At 37.8% G+C, this 19,070-nt stretch overlaps 2 pseudogenes; one reads left to right on the top strand and one right to left on the bottom strand.

Moving 5' to 3' along the window:
• Window positions 1-509: 509 nt before the first annotated feature.
• Window positions 510-1,093, bottom strand: LOC104658184 (annotated as a pseudogene).
• Window positions 1,094-17,129: 16,036 nt separating this feature from the next.
• Window positions 17,130-17,430, top strand: LOC104658182 (annotated as a pseudogene).
• The last annotated feature ends 1,640 nt before the right edge of the window (window positions 17,431-19,070 follow it).

Genomic DNA, 19,070 nt, shown 5'->3' with positions numbered 1-19,070 from the left:
AACCCAAAATATATTAAAGACTTATATGTAAGTCCCAAATTATAAAATTACTAAAAGAAAATATGGATAAATGCTTCATAAAATTGGACTGGGCAAGGATTTTTAAATAAGAACTCAAAGGCACAGGCAACAAGAGTAAAAATAGACAAATGAGATTACATAAAACTAAAAGCTACTGCATAGCAAAGGACATAATCAATGGAGTGAAGAGACAATCTATAAAGTGGGTGAAAATATTTGCAAACTATGCATCTGAGAAGAGACTAATAACAAAATATGTAAGCCACTCAACTCAATAGCAAGCAACCAAATAATCCTATTAAAAATGGGCAAAAGATCTAAATAGACATTTTTATTTGTTTTTTTAAACATACAAAAACCGTTATTTACAGTTGAAAACCGAAACACAATCTTGGATTCTGAATCTCTGATACTTCCAGAGTCTGTTGGTCAAATGGCGTAGCAGCAGGCAGGGAAGCAAACATAGGGGCCAGTCCAGATTATCTTACTCAAGAACATCGCCAAGAGGAAGTGAAGGTCTGATTCAGTCTTGGTCTGAAATACATCTCCCGACACCGTGAGATCAGCATATGTACCTTGGCCTTATTATTGGGGCCTGTGGGAACATTCTCAATCTTTTTCATCAGTAGAAGTCCATCAATGATTTTTCCAAACACTACATGCTTCCCATCCAGACCATTGCACTTACAGCAGGTGATAAAGAACTGGCAGCCATTTGTACTGTGACCACTGTTCACCATGGAAAGCAGGACTGGAGCTGGGTGTCTGATTTTAAAATTTTCATCTGCAAATAGTCCCTGGTAAATGCTGGTGACTCCAGTAACATCTCCATTAACAAAATCTCCACTCTGAATCATGAAATCCTTTATGACCCTGTGAAAGGTGCTCCCTTTGTATCCTATTGGAACCCGATCTCTACTGAATTATCTGGTGCAGAACTGCCTAAAGTTCTCAGTTGTGTTAGATACAATGTCTACAAAGAGCTGCATCTTCATGTGGCCAACTACCTGACTGCCAATGCTGACATCAAAGAACACAACGGGTGCTCAGGGCTTGAATTTGTCACTACCATGGCTTTGACTCAGAAGCAGAAGTCTGACATTTTTCAAAAGAAGACATACAAATGGCCAACAGATATATGAAAAAATGTTCAACACCACTAATCATCACAGATATGCAAATTGAAGCCACAATGGTTTCATTTTACCCCAGTCAAAATGACTATTAAAAAAAAAAGAAAGAAAGATAACAAGTGTTGGGAGGATAGGGACAAAAGAAAACCAATACTGTTGGTGGAAATGTAAATTCGTACAGCCACTGTGAAAAACAGTATGGAGGTTCCTCAAAAAATTAAAAATATAATTACCATATGATCCAACAATCCCATTCATTGCTGGGTATATATATCCAAGGGAAATTAAATCCATATATCAAAGAGATATCTGCACTCCCATAATTGCTATAACACTATTCACGATACACAAGATATGGAGTCAACCCAAATGACTATCTCCAAATGAATGGATAAAGAAAATGTACATATATGCAATGGAATATTATTCAGCCATAAAACAGACTAAAATAGGCCGGGCATGGTGGCTCACACCTGTAATCCTAGCACTTTGGGAGGCCGAGGCGTGCAGATCACCTGAGGTTAGGAGTTAGAAACTAGCCTGGCCAACATGGTGAAACCTTGTCTCTACTAAAAATACAAAAAATTAGCTGGGCGTGGTGGTGGATGCCTGTAATCCCAGCTACTTGGGAAGCTGAGACAGGAGAATCGTTTGAACCTGGGAGGTAGAGGTTGCAGTGAGCTGAGATCGCTCCATTACACTCCAGCCTGGGTGACAGAGTGAGGCTCCTTCTAAAACAAACAAACAAATAAACAAACAGAATGAAATCCTGTTACTTGCAACAACACGGATGAGCCTGGAGGACATTATGCTAAGTAGAATAAGCCAGACACAGAAAGACAAACACTACATGATCTCACTCATATGTAGAATTTTTAAAAGTTGATTTCATACAAATAGTGTAATAATGATTAGCAGAATCTGGGGATGGGAGCAGGGACGTGTAAAAAGTTACAGTTAAAAAGTGTAGAGGCTGACCAGGTGCGGTGACTCACGCCTGTAATCCTAGCACTTTGGGAGGCCGAGGCGGGTGGATCACCTGAGATAGGGAGTTGGAGACCAGCCTGACCAACATGGAGAAACCCCTTCTCTACTGAAAATACAAAATTAACTAGGCATGGTGGCAGGCACCTGCAATCCCAGCTACTCGGGAGGCTGAGGCAGGAGAATCACTTGAACCCAGGAGGTGGAGGTTGCAGTGAGCCAAGATGGTGCCATTGTACTCCAGCCTGAGCATAAGAGCAAAACTCCAACTCAAAAAAAAAAAAAAAGAAAGAAAGAAAGAAAAAAAGAAAGTGTAGAGGCCAAGGTTTGCTGAAAAAAATCACTGACATGGGGCAGATTGATTAATAGGTGAAAAGACATACAAATTATTTAACATGTATGCACACACAGGAGGCTTCAGCTTCAGAATGATGACCTCAAAGATAGAGGGGAAACGGTTAACTTTTATAAAACCGATGTTAATAAAGTATGGACAATGGTCTAGAAGTATGATTGAAGAAAAGGGTATGATCTAATGCTGATAGACTGAGTAGGGAAACCCAGCAAGGCCTGTCTGTCTAGACTCTGCTTGGTCTCTCTGAGCCTGTATTCCTTCCTTCTGGGTGTAGGGCAGGGCCGTCTCTGGAATTAGGGCTTTATGACCTACAGTCAAACAAGGTAGGTCAGATAATTTCTTTATAACCAGTTTTTACATAGAATATTTTTAGATTTTATGTCTGACTTTGGAGAAAAGGGGTTCTGGTTTATATAACTCACCTTTAAGAAGAGGGATTCTAGTTTCTATGCCTACTTCTGGGGTTTTAGGGTGGGGAGGAGAATAGAACTGAGCGGGGCAGGAGAAGGTTAGAGAAAAACTTTTGATTCTGAGGCTCCCACTGAGGCTTTCATTATGGGATGTTGTTTTCTGAACCTCAAGAAGAGGAAGAATAAATTCTGGTATTCTATTACACGGTAGGGTGACTACAGCAAATAACAATATAATGTATATTTCAAGATAGCTAGAAGAGAATAATTTGAATGTTATCACTACAAATAAACTATAAATGTTTACAGTAATGTAAATGGCAATTACCATGATTTGATCATTATATATTTATACATGAGTTGAAATATCACATTGTACCCATAAATATGTGCAATGATTATGTATAAATTATACATTTAAGAAAAGACTAACAAAAAATGTCATGATGAGGGTATATGTACGAGTGAAACTTGGGGGGATGAAATGAGTACTACAATGTAATAATAATATAATCTTGAGGGTGAAAAAGCTAAAAAATTTTTTTCCTTCAATTTTTAAAATTTTTATTTTGAAATAATTTCAGGCTTTCACAAGTATTGCAAAAATTATAAAATAATTATTGTGTAACCTTTATCCAGATTCTGCAAAAATTCTGTTAACATCTTAGATAATCAAAGAACAATGATCAATGTCACAAAATTAACATTGATATAATTCTATTATCTAAAGATCTTATTCAAATATCACCATCACGGCTCACTGCAGCCTCGACTTTCTGGGCTCAAGCAATCCTCCCACCTCAGCATCCCCAGTACCTGAGACTACAGTTGTGTGCCACCACACCTAGCTAAGACTTTCCTCCTAATGGCTCCTTCTTGTCTGAGATCCATTCATGATCATGTGTTGCATTAATTACCATGTCTTGAGAGTGGATGAATTTTAGTGATAACAATGTACAAGAGCCAACAGGTGACTGAAGTGAAAGGGGGGTGAAATCACATTAGGAAAAATCCCAGAAGTCCAGAATATCATTCATTCATTCGTTCACACAATAATTTCCTTCTGGTCTCTTAAATATGTGCCAGGCATATAATTATGTGCTGGATATTGGCAATAGTAGAGTAAATATGTCATAGTTTCTGATCTCACAGAGTTCAAATCTCACCCAAATACCAGTCCCTTTAATGATTCTGACCAAAAGAAAAATCCAAAGAGGTTAACAGTCTGATAATTCACCATGAAATATCTCCAATTATTCAACCATGAGAAGGACTCCCTTGCTAAGTTGTATGTTTTACACTTCCCTTTGAACTTTGTTGGAATTTAATAAAGGTAATGATAATGATCAGTATCACTGCCTAAAGATCAAGATCAACATTCACCACCATCTCCAAGTAAAAATCAATTTTATTCTTCATATAGTATTTCATATAGGGAAAATGTAATACTGTATATCACAAGTTGTCATGCTAAGAGTTAAATGACTATTGCATTTCCAAATAAATGTCTGCATTCTATATTAAGTCATAGATAATAGAATGCCGAAATGCTTCTGCTCTGAAAATAAATGAATTACTGATGGTACTCCATGGCTCCCCACTGCCTATAAGGTAAAACAAATTGCTTAGTTTAACATTAAGGTTTTTTTACAATCTAACTCTAACCTTTCTAGCCATTCTCCATTTTTCATCCTGCATGGAAGTCTTCCTCCATTTCAACCAAACACTGATGTACAACATTTCTGCACTCTGTCTGTCTTATTTGTACTGTTTATTCCAAATTCAAAAACTTCTTCTTGCTTTCTAATTACTAAAAGTCTACCCATCCTTTGTATCTCTGGTGCAATAATTGCTCACTACATGTTATTAATTCTTTTGAATGTTTTAACTCTTAAGGTAGAGGAAACAAAACCTTGAGAACATCAGTCTAAGAACACTAGCCTTAACTTATCAAAAATTAGAATGTGGTTTTCAAACAACGTAAATAATGAATACCCTGGGAATCTTTGCAGGCATTCATATTTGTAAGCTATCCTGGTTGTTTCTGCCCAATAAGCACTTTCTTACAGAAACTATAAAAGTAACTAGGACATAAATGCCTCTTAGAATCCTTATTGTATAGTGTTCCCAAGGGTTTATTCTCCTGAGTACTACATGTTATAAACCAAGAATACAAATAAGTACAAATAGCAGTCCTGGAATATAAGACACTGACAACAGATCTAAAAGGTGTATTCATTTTTATTCAAAAACACCTTCATAGGAATATCAAAAATAGTGATTGCTGCATATAAAGTTGAGTCCTTTCAGTATTAGAGAACAATTAGGCTCAATTATATAGAAAGATTGAATAAAGCATTAAGTGAAAAATCATTATGCAAGCAGATGACATAGTTTTCTTTAAAACAAATAAGCAAGTTATGATCCTAATCCACCTTTTAAAATCAGCCAGTGTATAAGTTCAAGCCACTTTGAATGATTTGAAATGAAACCTTATACTACAGGATTGCTGGTCTACTTTCCAACTCAGAGATAGTAATGAATCTCTCACTAGCTGTATAACATCATCCGAGATGGTGGTGGCATGGTATTATAAAATACTTTCATACCTGGTTCACTCTGAGCCCACCTTAACACTCATGAACATGCTATCTTGCTGGCCTTCTCTACCTTTCCTCCTAATTCCCAAGATTCTGACTACATATTATGATGAAAAATCAGCTCGATATTTTACATCTTTCTCATCAAACCTCCTTTCTTCTGTCCTCAACTGTTAGAGTGCAGGCAGATACATAGGGTATTACAAATAAAACACAATAAATAATACTTTTCCTTCATATTTTCTATCATTTACTCATGAAAATCACCTCAAAAGAGGTCGGCTTGTGTCTTCTCTGTGAATGACAAATGTGGAAATGAAATCTCTCTGAAGAAAATCGGTAGTGAAATCTTGATGTTTAAAAACAATATGAGTTGCTATTGAATTATACATCAGTGTCTTTAAAATCCGCATGCAATTTCAGTGTTCCAACTTATTCAAAGACTTGCCAGAAGGAGACAGAAGCAAAAGGGACAAACTAGTTGAGAACATCCAATCATTGTGATTTAGGTATTTTTGTTCATTGTACCTCTAAATTATTTGGCACATGTTACCCAAAGTGACATCTCAAGACTTTACTAGATTCTGAACTTTTCAACATTATCCGTTTTAAAAGAAAAAAAGCATTGGCTTGGATAATCAAACAAGTCTTTAACAGTGAAATGTACTTTTTTGCTTCAACTTGGACATAACTGGCTCTGCTTCTTTTTGGAAGTTTACACTCCTTAACAGAACATCATACTAATTTATGTATGTAGAGCTTCCCTGTTCCACATGAAAGACAGATCATTAGCAAAACTAAGAAGTAGAGAAGGTTAGTCAGAGATGACCTCCACCTTCTCTCCCTTCTCATTTAATGTACATCTTCTCTCTCAAACTACAACTTTCTCTCACTCCTGATATTTATCTCAAGTCCAATTCTGACTCTTGTTTCCTACTAATGACAACTACAATGCTTGCTCTAATTGTCATATCCAGGGTATCTTGATTACCCTCAGAGAATCTGAAAACCAACATTTTTTTAGATCCAAAAAAAGGCTCCAATAGTAAAATAATGGGCCAGTGGAGGGAACATTTCAGAAGAAATTCTGCCCAGAAAATCTCTTATATCCATCCAGCTATGTCAAGTGTTGTGTAAAGAAAAGCCATGATTACAATTCTAGACACATAAGTACCCAATAAATACTTGTTGATTTGCACTACATTGTAATTACAATGCCAAGTATCTAAAAGTACATGTCACTTAGCTTTTTCTAACCTTGAATATCCTAAGCACATAATGATTTGGCAGAGTAAAATGTCTGCAATTTGCTTTTCCTCCACGATGAGCAGATAGCAATGTATGCTGAATTGCAGGATAATATCTGCAGACTGAAGTCAAGTCTGTGGTCAGAGGAAATGTCAGCCTTTGACTTAATGAATCTCAAGCAGAGTATTAGCTCACTGAAATAGAAAGAGAGAGAATACATTTTAAAGGCTTTATTTGAATTTCATAAAAGGAAAGAAAATCATTTTTATGCTTTTTACCATGAAATTTCCAATGGATAATTGGCAACTCCAGTTTTCACCACTGACAAGTCCTGATCTAGGGGTTGCATTATCTTCATAGAGAAAGGCAGTAGAGCAAGGTTTGATGAACTTTTTCTGGTAGTTCATGATTCTATTTAATGTTTTCATGAGAAGAAACAACAATGACTCTTCATACCATTTACCTGTTTACTGTCCTCACAACCAAAAATAAATATGTTTTGGGGGGACAAAAAGGCCCATAGGTGATGAAAGACTCCTAATAATGAGAGTTGGGTCAATATACCTGATAGTCAATTAATACTGCACCTGATACACTTAGCTTTTATGACATGGAATGACCTACTCTCATACTAATGAATGCATGCGCAAAACAATGTCAATATGAGCAGCCAGGTACTCAGTAGTTCTCATAGTCAGAAGAAGTCCAGTAGTGAGACACACGATTTTTGACTGTGTTGGAAACTGATAAGAAAATCATGAATTATCGGCTGGGCATGGTGGCTCACACCTGTGATCCCAGCACTTTGGGAGGTCAAGGCAGGCAGATCACCTGAGGTTGGGAGTTTGAGACCAGCCTGACCAACATGAAGAAACCCCATCTCTACCAAAAATACAAAAATTTGCCAGGCATGGTGGCCCATGCCTGTAATCCCAGCTACTCAGGAGGCTGAGGCAGGAGAATCGCTCGAACCTGGGAGGCGGAGGTTGTGGTAAGCTGAGATCGTGCCATTGCACTCCAGCCTATGCAACAAGAGCAAAACTTCATCTCAAAAAAAGAAAAAAAATAATGAATTATGAAAACAATAGCATTCTTACTAGGGGTGATTGAGAGAGACCATACATTTGACAGTTTATTATACAAATTCAATATCTCATCACAGATGACGGGTTACCTCTATTTTATTCAGGATGTCTAGACATCACACACACTGAATCTTAAAAAAAATGTGTCATCTTCTCATCTCTCATCCCTAATTTTCTCTTAAGGACATAGAAGGAAAGAACCCTGAATTATAACCTGCAGGAGTCATGTTTGGTATAATTAAGATTTTATTACTCAATTAATATATTACCTCAATTCATTATAGTACCAGTAGGCAATTATATTATATTTTGGTACCCTATTCTGCCTTTCTTGAAGCACTTGTTTCCTGTATCCCTAGTCATCATATCCATATTTATCTAGGTTTCACTCATACTTGTAATGAGCTAGAGTAGGGAGTTGGAAACCTAAAAGAGAGTATGGGGACAGTGGCAAGTTGGTATCCTCTTTCCTCAAGGAGAGTAGAATTTGGTGCTTTAGGCCAATTGTGAGCAGCAGTGGCAGTGGTTTGAGACACGCTGAAGGGTTCATTTGCTTGTACATTGAAAATGGAGTGTGCTTCACCATACTACGGCGGGGACTGCTGGTTCTCCATCTACTCTTTCAGCCTTTAGAATGGAAAAGGAACTGAGTTAGCATTGTTCAATCATTGAACTGCATTTCTTCCTAGCTAGAACTCTCACATAGGCCGTTTGTTGCCCATGGAAGGTCCAATAAAGACAGACTTCCTTCTTCTTCCTTTCCTTTTCCTTTTCTTCTTGATTCAAGCAGGGAATATGTTTTGACTTGTGGAAAAATAAGCAGGGTGTTTAAATTGTATATTTAAGCTACACAGCAAAAAGAAAGAGTATAATGGAAGCAGGTGTAGTGCTAGGGGAAGGGGCGGGTGGGAAAACTATTCAATCCAAGAACAGTATTCAGTATTCCTAGAGAAAGGAAATAGAAATAGCTTCAGCATAGCAGCCAGTCCACGTCAAAAGTAGACAACACTGAAAAATGAGGACACGTGTGGTATAAAGAATTACTTCCAGTCACTCTGAACTTTGCCAACACTTGTCAGGACAGTCAGAGTACTCAAGATACATCAGATAGACACTCTTGTACAGGACAATTAGACACATTGCGGAAACGGGTAGGCGAGAGAGGAGAATTGCAGCTGAGCAAAGGTTGTGAAAGTGGCCTTTGCCTTCCACTTAGCTGTCAAGTTTGGAAAAGGCCTGGGAGAAAACTGAAATCTCCCACTGTGCTGCTCAAAAAAGCAAACGAGCTAATTCAAGGATTATTCCTATTGAGGGGAAAAGCAAAAACAAAAACAAAAACAAAACCAGGAGTATCTTAACTGAACTCCTGTCATTTACATGTACCTATAAAGCTCACTCAAAGCATGGCTGTCCTATGATATTGCAAAGACATTTTCCCAGCCTGTTGACCCCTTGTCCCTCACCCTCCACCAATACAAAAATCTCTAATGTTAGAAATTCATATACAAGTATCAGTACCATGTAAGAGTTGTTTGGTATTGTTGATACAGCCTCAAGGAAAGGATCTCACAATCTTATTTTGTGATCTAACAAGGTGTAAAACACTAAAAGTCTGAGACTTATGGTAGGAAAAAAAAAAAACACTTGTTTAGAGAAACTATTTTTTTTTTTTAGCAGTGCCAGGGTGGGTCTAAAATAAGCTGATTTTACCTAGGGCGGCACCAGCTTTAAACAACTCCATGTTCTTTCATAAGTTTTCCCACTAGAGTGGATAATGGTGTACAGATCTTGAAAGTCTTTGTTGCCAAGCACTGTGGGAGGGGACTGAATTTCTGATTTGCACATATCAAGTATTGGCAGCTAGTGGCTCTCTTAAATGTATGCTGCTAAGGATTCTGTAATGTTTTAGTTTGTTACACAGTCCTAGCTCAGCTGAAAAGGCACAGTAGTCTTTAGTATCTGACATTAGAGAAAAAAGACAATATAATTTGTGCCTGGGGTGCTTGGAAAAGCTGCAGGCTTCATAATAATTTGGGTGAGGGAAAATGTGGATAATGACTTTATAATTGTTTCCATAAATGGCAACAACACAGATTATGTATAATCATAAAAGTAGCATTAGCATTTACCATGAATCAGTCAATCCTAGGAGAACCTGTAGATGCCCCTTTCTGCATACATTTTCTACCTTAGTGATATCCTCCCACCACTGGAACCACCTAGAGCATTTACTGTTGAACCATTAAATTTCGAATTTGTCTTGAGGTAATGGAAAGCGCAGTGGACTGTGAAGTGAGAAATTCTGGTCCAGCCTCTGCCGCTTACCAGCTGTGGGAAATTTGAGCAAGTACCTCCCCTGTTCTGGCCTCTATTTCTTACCATGGAAAATGGGAAATCTGGATTAAATGAATCACTAATATCCCTTTTACTACCCAAATCCTGTGATTTCCAAATGTTGCTCTCAAACTGCTTCATGCGTATCAAATAATCTGAGAGTTGAAAGAGACCATAATAGTCTTTTCCACACACCCACTTAATGTCTGAAACACTACAATATAACATTGATGCCAAATGACCATTCAGCCTTTCAAGAAACACTTCAGTGCTCAGAAACTCACTATCTGTTGATTTTTAGTGGTTTCTTATACATTGGATACTAATTCATTGCCAGTTTTAGGCACCTTAACTCTCGTTTTCTAATCAGTTATCTGCTCACTAACATTATCCATGGTGTCTTCTATTGAACAAAAATACTTAATTTTGATGTTTTTCGAAAATTTTCTAAGTCTGAGCTACAAACAGAGTGAATGAGCCACCACAACAGATAGTGAGTTTCTGAGTAAATTATTTCAACAGGAAGTCTACTGATGAGAAAACCCAAAGGTTAACAAATAATTTAAACGATGATCTAGCTAGTTAACAATCAGAGAAGTGGAAGTTAAAATAGTAAGCACTCACTTTATATTCACTACACTGGCCGAAATTAGAGAAATGAATCATCTGCCACATGTTGGCAGAAATGCAGGGCTAGATCTGGATAGCCCAAGAGTTTAATGAGGTTCTTGGCCCATTTTTGTACAGCTCATAAGATAGGAATGGTTTTAACATTTTTGACGGGTGATTCATGAAGAAATGGACGAAGAAGGAGGAGGAAGAAGAGGAGTGGCAAAGACAATCCCAAGTGGCCTGAAAAGCCTAACATATTTACAATCTGGTTCTTCACAGAAAAAGTTTGCGAAGCCCTAGGCTCTAGAATCCCTCATACACTGTTGGTGGAAGAAGTCATTCTATAGAGCAATATGGAGCTATATATATATATACACTGTGTGACCCAGAATACACAGGCTTGCAAAAGTATAAAATGGGACATACTGTAAGGCTATTCATTGCAACGTTGTTTATGGTGGCAGGAAGTTGGATCACTCAGGCTACTCATCACTGGATTTGGGGTTAGGAGTCAGAAATGATAGATAATCGAGTCATCAGTCAATGTAATCGGTAAAGTGTGGTAGATGTACATTATGGAGATTATGTAGCATTTACAAATGACAAAATAGATATACATGCAACAAACGAAATAGAACTTAGAAAACATGTGGAGTGAAAAGAGAAATAAATAGAATGACATCTATATCAAAATACCACTTATGTAAACTAAAAATATGCAAGTACAAAACAACAAACATATTTTACAAGTAGACAAACAGTAAAGGATTAGAATCATTGCCTGGGGGTATGAGAAATTGAAATAGAAAAAAACAATCAAATATGTGTGGTCCTTGCAAGCAGCAATGATAATCAGTGTGACCTCAACTGAGGAGTGTGATAAACTCGACTTTCCTCAACAGAGAAGCAATAAGAAAAAAGTTCTTAAAATAGAATGAATTCTTTCTTCACATAATTCCCATCCACTGCTTGGTCCTAGTTATATCCTCTGTCACACAAAACAAGTGCAATCCTTCTTTCACATATGCCCATGACAGTTCTTACCCCTTTAGGTCCTTTTTATTCTACATACACAGTTCTACCCTCTCGATGGCTTTTCTTAATGTGACAACCAGAAATAAATATATTATTCAAGGTACAGGCTGCCTTAGTTCATTTGGGTTGCTATAGCAAAATACCTTAGACTGAGTAATTTATAAACAACAGAAATTTATTGTTCACAGTTCTGGAAACTGGAAAGTCCAAGATCAAGGTATCAGCAGATTTGGTGTGTAATGAGAGCTCGCTCCATGTCATAGATGGTGCCTTGTTGATGCATCTTTACGTGGTGGGAAGCGTGAAGAAGCTCCGTGGGGCCTCTTTTATAAGAGCATTAATACTATTCATGATTCATGAGGGTAGAGCCCTCATGACCTCATCCCCTCCTAAAGGGTCCTCCTCTTAATACCACCAGATTAGAGACTAGGTTTCAACATATGAATTGGGAGGCATGAGGACACATTTAGACCATAGCATAGGCTCACCATCACACAGTAGAATAAAACTATTTCATTCCAGACACTATACTTCTCTCAAAGAAGCTTAATCAGAATTTGGGGTACAAACTGTGTTTTAACTCTTACCTATCTTGCATCATCACATTTAACCCTGTACTAGGCATACAACGGTAACTTTGTAAATGTTATTTGTTGCTGCATGTCAAATGTACTGTATGATAAACATTATTATAAATGCAGGCCAAGTGCGATGGCTCACGCCTGTAATCCCAGCACTTTGGGAGGCCGAGGCAGGTGGATCACGAGGTCAGGAATTTGAGACCAACGTCACCAATATGGTGAAACCCCATCTCTACTAAAAATACAAAAATTAGCCGGGAGTAGTGGTTCATGCCTGTAAACCCAGCTACTCAGGTGCTTGAGGCAGGAGAATCAGTTGAACCCTGGAGGTGGAGGTTGCAGTGAGCCGAGATTGCACCACTGCATTCCAGCCTAGGTGACAGAGTGAAACTCCGTCACAAAAAAAGAAAAAAAAAAAATTATAAGTGTTAAGTGTAAGTCATTGTATCTAAGCATGCAGCTATCCAGTGGATAGAACTAAATTTTTAAAAATCAGCATAGGCTTACTTTCTTATACCAGATAGCATATTCTAGACACTACAGCTAATGAAATAAATCTATTATAATCTCAAGTGATAAATTTCAACAAATGATGGAGAACTAAAATTTCCTGTAAGTAGTTGGATAAGTCCAAAGGAACTTTACATTAATGGATTCATGTGCAGTGTTTATAAGATAAAATAAAGCAACTATTTTCTGGATGGATTGGGGGTTTAACATAGTGTCAGTAAATGTCATGTCTGTATGAACAAATATACATGGTTGATTCGCTTCTTTTGGTTATGGAAATAGCTGTGTTGTTCTGCTGATGGCTCAATCAGCAATCATTTCTGATTACTAACCCCAAATCCATCTAAAATGGTTGATTCAGCTATGCGTGATCATCTCAGAACTGAGTCTACATGTGGATTAACAAAACTGTTAGAGGCCAGGTGTGGTGGTTCATGCCTGTAATCCCAGCACTTTGGAGGCCGAGGCGGGTGGATCACCTGAGGTCGGGAGTTCAAGACCAGCCTGACCAACATGGAGAAACCCTGTCTCTACTAAAAATATAAAATTAGCCAGGCGTGGTGGCACATTCTTGTAATCCCAGCTACTCAGGAGACTGAGGCTGGAGAATCGCTTGAACCCGGGAAGCAGGAGGTGGCAGTGAGCCAAGATCGCGCCATTGCACACCAGCCTTGGCAACAAGAGCGAAATTCTGTCTCAAAAAAACAAAAAAAAAAAAACCTGTTATAAAAAAACACTTTAATCTTTAATGTCACTAAAATATCTATGCCAAAGAAAAATGTCTCTTCATTTTATAACTTTTTACATATGTGCTCCTAATGCAGAATTATATGAATTTTTGTAGGAAACTGAATGAAGAAGAAATAGGAAACTGAAAGAAAGACTACTCCAGGCTTTATTGGACTTATTTAGGGGCATTATTTTTATTCTTATCAGTGCATTCCAAAGTAGAAAAATGTTTCACCTCTTTTCCAATCCAAAGCACACTGAAAAATATCACAAGCTTCCACTCTCTCTCTCCAAAATTGGAAGTTTACTTATGAGACCTAGCATTCGTTTTTCAGGCTCTGATAATGAATGTACCATGACTTCTTGCTGTGTATCTGCCTGGAAACTTTTCATCCCAGAAAGGAAGCATGCTTGGATAAAGCTCCTTTGCATATCTGCAACTCAACAGGGCCAAGAAAAGCTTCCATCATCATCAACAACAACAAAAAAATACCAAAGTGTAGCAGAAATAGATGTGACTCTCCAAACTTCAAGAAGTCCCATGAGCATCTGGAGATAATCCATCTTGTTGTCTCTTAATTGCCAGTAGGTTTATCACAACTTCCAGTTTGATTTTTAAGGAGGCTGAACTGTAAAAGTATTGTAATTAGCTCACTAAAATGTGCAAGGCAAACTGGGGAATTATAATTCATTCTTTGAAGACTCAGGAAGACAGGAAGTCAGGTAAGCAATTCATTCACTTTTCTCAGATACTCTTTGGGCATAGGTAAGAGTCAGGAAACTCTACTGACATTCACTTCTGAATGCAGTATACATTTATATTTATTTTACCCGGTTTTCATCTATCTTATGCATAATGTCTAAAAAGGAAGGAAGTAGTTATCTTGGGAAAGTTTTTCTGTTTTTATCTGAACAATGAAGCTGGCTATTTGCAACACTGTGGTAAGCAAGCTTTAAGTTACAATAGCAATTTGATTTGAATACCAATAAGCCTAGTATTAGGCATTACAGAATACTTACTAGGCAAAGACTCATTAGGAAAATCAACTTTTGTTTTCCCAACATGCTCATTAAAATTATAGGTCTTAACTTTATTGAAGTATACTCAATATTTATGACTTTCTGGAACAACCTGGATAATCCCTTTCTCGGCATCACTTGTTTGCCTACTAAATATCTACTTCCCCCTCCTTTTTTTTCACCCCCCCGAGACAGAGTCATGCTCTATTGCCCGGGCTGGAGTGCGATAGCGTGATCTAGGCTCACTGCAACCTCTGCTGCCAGGGTTCAAGTGATTCTCTTGCCTCAGCCTCCTGATTAGTTGGGATTACAGGCATGCACCACCATGCCCGGCTAATTTTTGTATTTTTAGTAGAGACAGGGTTTCACCATGTTGACCAGGCTGGTCTCGAACTCCTGACCTCAAGTAATCTGCCCGCCTCGGCCTCCCAAAGTGCTGGAATTGCAGGCATGAGCCACCGTGCCTGGCTTTTTTCTTACAACAACACAATTTATTTCGTGTGTGCACTCCTGCCCCATATGACCCAAGGGCTTAGGATTCTAGACTCAGTCCCAGATAAAAACCTTAATCTAGGTCAATTTTTGTGGTTCTATTTTTATTGCCAGTGATTGATTTAAGGGTAATTAATGGATTGTAGCCAATGAGACGAATGAAGATCTGTTGGGGGCTTCTGAGAAAGATTTGTTCATTCTTCAGAAGAAGATATAGATAATATTGCACCTTTTCTGCATCTGGACATTGTCATATCCACATGAGATATATGTAACTGCTGTATCCATCTTGTGACTATTACAAAAACCAGCATTAAGATGAAACTGATAATGAGTTCAGAAAAGTAGAGAAATGCAATGACTCATGTACCTAAATATTTAGACTTTATTCATTCCAGGCTCTTAAGTAATATCATGTATAAAAGCTGACCACAATTACTCTGTCCTATTCTTCTAAGTTCTCCAGGACAATTAATAATAGAGTCTTCACTTGTCCCATATACATTTTAAAAAATAAACTAATGGTTAAACATAGATAATTAAATGCACATGTTTATCTCTACTCCTATCTGAAACTTCTAAATAATAATATAATGTTAATAGTGATAACAATGATAGTTGATGACACAAATAACTTTGTGTCAGACACTGTTCTAAGTGCTTTACATGTACTAACTTCTATGATACAGGTGCTCTTTTATTTTTATTTTTCAACAAGAAAATAAATGAAAAGAAAAAAATAGAAATGCAGACAACTTAAGTAAATGGCCTGTGCTCTCTCAGCTGGTTTAATATGGCACAGCAAGGATTCCAGCCCAAAGAGTTCAGCTTTAGAACCTGTGCCCTCAAATACTGTGAGGAATGAAAAGGCATAAACCCATGAGGACAAAGGAACCCCAAGAAGAGACAAAAATTGATGAGAAATATTAGCATAAATTTGAAAGATAGAAAACAGATGGAAGCATGTTGACTGAACAAAGCTAATTAAATCAAGATCGAAATGCTTACAGAAGGAAATGCTGGTAAGAAGCAAATTATTGCAGCCCATGGAAATTGGAAAGGCTCAAGAGTTTGAAACACCAAGTATCTCAAAAGACGATGGAAAAAAATTTATAGGGCAGAAAACAGAGGAATTATTCAAAGACTATATAAGGAGATACTAGAATCCCAGGTGCTCTTCACTCTAGTAGGTGATCACATGTCTATTCTTTGGAAAGATTTAAGAAAGCCTCCAGATTGAAATTTCAAGCACAGTGGTGGGTGGAAGAAAGAAAGAAACAAAAAACGGTGGGATTAAGTGAATTATTTCATAGGAAGAATTGAAATGCCTAAACTCTTCTCAAATGCAAGCAACCAGGCAAGAGCTGAGATAATTTATTTTTGAAGAATTAGTGCCTCCTCAAAGGGGAAAAACCTTATCCACAGCAAATTGGCAGTCCCCCTTCCAGGTATCTGTGTCTCTATACAATGACTTTACAGTGAATATCACCAGTTAACTAAGAAAATAACAAAGACCTTTCAAATAGCTTTTTAGTTTTACTCTTAAATATAAATGGACAGTTCTTTCTTCACTCTTAAATGTGAGTAGAGAGCCAAGGATGTCCGATATTTGATGAAAACGTTCAATGTGAAACATCGGCTGCAATGAACAAATAGAAAAAGGAAACAAACAGAAACAGAGACAATGTGAGAAAGCATAAGAAAGATTTAAGAAAAACTCTAGCACCTTAGAGAAAGAAAATACATAGGATCATGATAGATCGCCATATAAAAAGAGAAAAGTCTTTTTGTCCACCTTTACTGAGGTATAATTGACAAAAATTATAAATATTTACAGTGTATAATGTGATATTTTTATATATGTATACATTGTCTCATGATGGCTACAATCAAACCAATTAACACATTCATCACCTCACATATCTTTGTATGTGTGTGTGGTGAGAACATTTAAGATTTATTCTCTTGGCGTGCCGGATCATGGCGCAGGGGCAGCGCAAGTTCCACGCGCACAAGCCCGCAAAGAGCAAAGGCAGCGGCGGCCTCTGAAAAGAATCGGGGCCCGAGAAAAGGCGGTAGTGTTATCTCTCCCAAGAAGGCGCGCGTTGTGCAGCAGCAAAAGCCCAAGAAGAACCTAGAAGTCGGGATCCGGAAGAAGATCGAACATGACGTGGTGATGAAAGCCAGCAGCAGCCTGCCCAAGAAGCTGGCACTGCTGAAGGCCCCGGTCAAGAAGAATGGGGTGGCTGCCTCCACCTCCTCCAACAAGACACCTTCCTGAGGACGCTGGCCCCAGCGCAGGCCAACACCCAACCCCCTGCCTCCATATGGGATCTTACAAGTGATCCCACACTCTGCACTGTCAGGAAGAGGATCCCGTCCCCCAGCACTGGGCTTCACCTAGAACTCCAGTGGGGGCCAAGGGTGCTGAGAACCCGGCAATGACCAGGAAGATACAGTCACCAACTTCATCTGTCCCCGTGCCCTTTCCCAGGTCCTGCCTCCACAGGTTTAACCCAGAACAATAAATCTGGCTTTGTCATCCCTCTTGCAAAAAAAAAAAAAGAAGATTTATTCTCTCAGTAAATTTCAAGTATACAATACGGTATTACTAACTACTGTCACCATGCTGTTCAAGAAAAAATCTTGAAAATTAAATAATATCAAAACTTCTAGAAAAATCATCAAAAGAAGTTATAGGCAAAGTTGAGGACTTGTACAGAAGGTAGAACATCAAAGCTATAAAGTAATAATGACAATATAATAAAAAATTATATATAGTTCTTATGTGTTAGGCACTGTTCTGAGCACTCTGCACGCATTAATTCATTTTCTCTTAGCAACAAACCTTAAGATAGACACTATTCAATTTCTATATAGGGAAACTGAGTAACAGAGAAGACAAGTGACTTGTCCAAAGTCAAAACCTAGTAAATAGTGGAGCTCACATTAGAACCCAGGACCTCTAGCTCCAGAGGAAATGTTTATCTAACCTCTACACTCCTTCCTTAGAGAAAAGAAAAAAAAAAAAAAAAAAAGGTAAAATGGTAGAAAACGTACAAGATGAATCCAAGAAGTCTGACAAATTGAAGAAAGAAAACACAGAAAATAGGAAGAGAAGAAAAGTATCAAACAATTACTCCAAAAGTGTTTCCCATAACTGACAGACACAGTCGGTGATTAAAAGGACTTACCGTGTATCTCTTCCCCCACTCGCCAACTAAAAGAATGAACAACAACAAAAGCCCAGATCAGGACGCATCTTCACTGAATTTTAGCATCCTGTGAATAAAGGTAGGATCTTAAAAACTTCCATAAATGTCACCTGCAAAGGAGTAGAAGTCAGAATTGCCCTGGACTACTCAACTACCACAGTGGGAACTAAAAGATTTTGGAGCAATGCCATCACAAGTGGAAGATGATTCCCCATTTATAATTCTATTCCCAGAAAATACATCATTCAAGTATTAATGTAGAAAGAAATTTGTTTCAAACATGCACGTTCTTAAAAGATTGACTTCCTTTTTATCCTATCTCAGGAAATCATCAAGGACACACTCCACCAAAACAAAAGAATACAAGAAAGAAGAAGCGATATGGAATATACTATTGAGAAAGGTATTTCAGTTCTTTTGAAGACCTAAAAGACATGAGTTCATGCATTGAAAAAAGCTCGCTTTTCAAATAATGATAGCCACATATTGATATGATACAAAATTATGATGTAACATTTCTGAAGTTGTAGGGCACAAAGGAGAAAAATTATTTTAGACATTGTGTAAGGATCAATTAGACTTCCAAGGTCCCAGATACAACCCTGACATTCACTGGAGACTTTGATACTCAGTGTATAATCATCCTTTGCTTCTCAAATGTTGTTACAATTATGGGTGATTGTAACAGTCATTTGGGATGTTTCAT

Source organism: Rhinopithecus roxellana, chromosome 7, assembly GCF_007565055.1.
Source record: "Rhinopithecus roxellana isolate Shanxi Qingling chromosome 7, ASM756505v1, whole genome shotgun sequence".
Taxonomy (NCBI): Eukaryota; Metazoa; Chordata; class Mammalia; order Primates; family Cercopithecidae; genus Rhinopithecus; species Rhinopithecus roxellana.
This window is presented reverse-complemented; position numbering and strand designations above follow the sequence as displayed.